Below are 4,593 nucleotides of genomic sequence, written 5' to 3' on the forward strand. Positions count from 1 at the left end.
CCGAGTCCAATGTTTTTGACCATGACATAACGACCAGGCTGCACTGAGAGCGAGCTATGTAATAGGGATGGTGACGAGTGAGCTGCACGGACCTGGCCATGGAGCTCCTTGAGGGCGTTAGTGAGGGCTAGAACATAGTTAGTCCTTTCTTTAGTCAGATGGTGAAACTGGACCAATCTGGGAACAGGCAGGTTCCCGGGAGTTCTAATGGGCCTGCCGGAAAAGACTCGGCAGGAGAGAGCCAGGCCGATCCTGCAGGTGTGACCTACAGCTGAATGAGGGCAACGGGGAGCAACTTAAGCCATGTCGGCCCCGTGTCCGTTCTTAATTTAGCCAATTTAGTTTTGAGGGTCTGATCGTGTCTCTCAAACAACCCGGCTGCCTGCGGTCTGTACGCACAGTCTAGCTGCTGGCGTCTGCCCCAACTGGGAGCAGAACTCCTTGTTAATCTGTCCAATAAAATATGAGGCCCGTTAACAGAACTTAACTGAGCCGGTATTCCGTACATAAACACCTCATCACATTTTTACAGCCTTTGGCTCTCCGTCCTCTTCCGTCTGGTGTGATGGTCACCAGTGACGAGATGTCATCTTTGGTGAATAATGATGGGCCAAGCCTATCGGCAGCATCCAATGATTGTGCAGTCTACAATTATAATAACAAGTATTATCAATCCATGCAGCAGGTAAATCCCCTTGACCAAGCTATGAGAGATTACCCCGAACTGAATCTGACTAGATAGATAGCCATCCTCAGTACTACTGTGTTTCCCTTAGGATTTATATCCTTCTTATAGTTATACTGACTAGCAACTATCCCTCAGCCTTGTCATTCGTATTTACATGTCATAATTTGTAAACTGTGCAGGAAAATCAATGGTAAATGCATCCATCTCGCAGACCAGTGTCAATAGACCCTTTGTGAGGTGCTTTCCTCAAGTCCAATCACCGTGAACCATAGCTGGCGCCACTCAGGAAGGTAACACAATAGCCATTCCGGTTGTTCCACTACCTCCAAGGCATCTGACTACCTCGGGGCAGTAGCACCATAAAAGCGTCCTCATGTCCCTTAGAAGCAGCCCACAACTCAGTCCATCAGCGACCAAAAGGTCCTTATCCCTCACTGGGATTTTTTGTAGGAAGTGCTTTCCGTTTCCCATAGGAATGGTAATTGCTGATATTTTGTATCATGCACTGATTATCTTGCTTTATTAATTGCAGGAGCGTCAACCAATCCTGTTTCTATTTCTGACTTCCTGACTCTGACGTCGAACATTGTACTGAATCATGTAGCCTGCCCGCCCTGGCTTACTTGAGACAATAGCTCCGTTTTCTTCAACCCCCTGTTGTCTGTTATCATTTTCCTTACCGCATGGATTGTATACTTGCCATTATTTGTTTTTTCTTAAACACCACTCACGCACTTAGTACAGGTAACTTCTTGTGGTTACAGCCCATTTGAATTTATACATAACAGTCCCTAACAACTTACAGGACATTTAGTCTGTAACAACTGTTATACTCTCCAATGCTATATTGGTTACAAATTTCCCCTCGCGGCAGCAAGCTGCTAATATTCTAGACCAGTGCCTCTCAAAGTGTGGTACGTGTACGCACCGGTACGTGGAGTGTTTACAGAAAAGAAAGAGACAGTAATCCTGGATTGGCTTGTTTCGCTCACCGGTCCCTGGCACATTGGGAAAAAAAAAACTGCCGGTACGCCACATCAGATAGTTTGAGATGCACTGTTCCAGACTACTGTCATTTAAAATATGGGGGTTCCTCGTCAGTCACTGCTGTCTGCCGAGACCCTTAATAACTCCTCCGCGTAATACGTCCCTCCTGGAGACCACAGATCACCCATCAGCTAACGTCCCGTTAGAGATGTCTGACCGGAGGTTTCAGTATTCAGTAATAATTTGATATTTTGATTTGTTGCTAACCCGTAAGGTTTTTCTTCCGGGCTCTATCATTCAATTCCCTCAAACATGTAGCCAATTGTATCATTAGTTTTTTCCCATACTGTCTGAAACATTCTTCTGCAGAGTGTTGTTCAGGTTCTTCATCGGTATGATCGTTGCTTGATCTGAAACTAAAACGAACAGGTCAAAGGCGGAGAGGGCCCTATTTCTTCATTTGTATCTTCCTATCCGTGCTTGGATATTCCAGAAGTACCATCTAGCATAGCCCACGTACTGCCTCACAAATCGATACCATAAGTCTGTCACTTGTCTACAAGATTGCACAGCCTTTTAAAGTCACATTGTTGTCGGCCAAATTATCCTTGCAGTAATTGCACGTTGTCATTAATCTATCCCACTTACACTGACACTTATGTAGCATGGTGGTTATCCCAAATACTCCACAGCTCCAGGATCCCAGGCTCGACTCCCGGCTGGGTCACCGCCCGTGCGGAGTCCGCACGTTCCCCCTTCCCGGTGTGCGTGGGTTTCCTCCCACAGTCCAAAGATGTGCGGGGTTATGTGGATTGGCCATGCTAAATTGCCCTTGGGTGTCCAAAAAGGTTAAGAGGGATTATTGGGTTACGGGGATAGGGTGGAGGTGAGGGCTTAAGTGGGTCAGTGCAGACTCGATGGTCCAAATGGCCTTCTTCTGCACTGTATGTTCTATACCAGGGGTGGGCAAACTACGGCCCGCGGGCCATTTCTGCGGCCCACCAAGTCATTAAAAAAAATTTTCTTTTTAAATTTTGTTTTAAGGTTAGTGGGGGGCTGTTGGGTTACTTACTGGTATAGGGTGGATACGTTGACTTGAGTAGGGTGCTCATTGCTCGGCACAACGTCGAGGGCCGAAGGGCCTGTTCTGTGCTGTACTGTTCTATGTTCTATATGAGGCGCCCAGAATCACAACCGGGTGAAGTAATTATTTTACTTAATATACTATGCGGCCCTTTGTGAATTGTGAATTTCTGAATCTGGCCCTTGCACGGAAAAGTTTGCCCACTCCTGTTCTATACAGTACTTTTAACCCAATTCACACTGATCCTACAGCTCAGAAATGCTCTATTCTCAGGGGCCACATCCTCCTTGACCATAGCATTTTTAAACCAGCTCACATTTTAATTCAATTGTTCACTGGATGGGGGTGTCACTGATAAGGCCAGCATTTATTGTCCATCCTTTATTGTCCTTGAGCAAATCATTGTGAGCCATTTTCTTGAACACCACCATGATATTTCAGTTAGGAATCAACCATAATGTCATGGGTCTGGTGTCCTATATAGGGGAAGGTCAACAGATTTCCTTCCTTCAAGGACATTAGTGAACCAGATCAGGTAGTTTCATGGTAATCATTACTTTAATTGAATTCAAATCCCCGGCTGCTGTGATCGGATTTGCATGTGTGGGGATCATTTGTCCACTCCTCTGGATTTCTAGTCCAGCAACATAGCCACTATTACAACATACACCATTAGGTGTGTGCTGATAGTAAATCAGCATACCAGCGCCAAACTCCAGAAAGGTGTCAAATAAATCAATCTTCAATTAATCAGAAATGTTGTAATATAATTACTGGAACTGTTAATTCCTCTGTATTTGATCAATATGACCAGATTTTTAAATTCTGACATAACTTCTTTTTGAACCTTTTTTATTTAAATTCTGACATAACTTCTTTTTGAACCTTTTTATTTCCTTACCCTTGATGTACATCATACAATTAAGGCCTGTTAAGCCTCCTCCTTCTGTTATTGCACCCCTGAGTGAGATGCGAAGAATCTCAAACTCCTCCCCTTTTGCTCACCCAGTGATCCCGTCTGGTCAAAACCTTCCCTTGATACATTCCTGATAGTGTTACTGCATTTACTTTAATTACTTTATGTTGATGACGACCGGATTTGTATGAAAGTAAGATCGGATTTGTATGAAAGTAAGATCCAAACATGACATTTGAACTTTATCAGCTGTCAAATCAATGCTGCTAACAGGTTTTAATTCACTGTCTTCTCCCCCATTGGATCATTTGTTTTAAATGTGATACAATTTCATTTGCTCCAGACACCATGCTGCCCTAATTCAACTGTATGTGTACCCAGAATCTGAACTAATCTTGTCTTCACATCTTACAGCTTCAGGATGATGTTCCCTGCAGTCTTTGTTGGTATGGTCACTCAAACTTCCTCTAAATTAGCAATTGTTTTAATATCTAAATTTTTCTGCATCCATTTTTTTTTTTTTCTTTAAATCTTTCCCTGCAATCAGATTCTCATTTCCTGATACTGCAATTAATTCTTTTAATCTAACTTCTGGTCCAATATCTTTATTCTCCAAATCTCCTTCTTCAATGTCTATAACATGCTAAACATCATTCTTTCTGCAAGAAACTTTTCTTTCTCGTCGGGCACTGGGACCCTGCGGAGCCATGCAGTACAGCTTGCACAAAGCTGTCTGCTTGAAATCTTTGTCCCAAGCACATTGCTGTGCCGGCCATTTATTTTACTTCTAATTGATTTGAAACTTTTGTATTTATTTCCCTCATTTTATTTATTATTTTTTTTTTTTAGCCAAGACTATGCCGAGTTGCAACTAATCATTTACAAATCCCAATTTATACAGTTTGATTTCAATTTTTG

At 43.1% G+C, this 4,593-nt stretch overlaps 1 long non-coding RNA gene across 1 annotated transcript; it reads right to left on the minus strand.

Moving 5' to 3' along the window:
- Positions 1-2,925: 2,925 nt before the first annotated feature.
- LOC119976400 lies at positions 2,926-3,713 on the minus strand. The gene is made up of 2 exons (XR_005462924.1): positions 3,645-3,713; positions 2,926-3,606 (listed from the first exon to the last, which is right to left on the minus strand). It is a non-coding gene; the product is annotated as an uncharacterized LOC119976400 (long non-coding RNA).
- Positions 3,714-4,593: the final 880 nt, after the last annotated feature.

The sequence above is a fragment of the Scyliorhinus canicula genome, chromosome 13 (genome assembly GCF_902713615.1).
Source record: "Scyliorhinus canicula chromosome 13, sScyCan1.1, whole genome shotgun sequence".
NCBI classification, from domain to species: domain Eukaryota; kingdom Metazoa; phylum Chordata; class Chondrichthyes; order Carcharhiniformes; family Scyliorhinidae; genus Scyliorhinus; species Scyliorhinus canicula.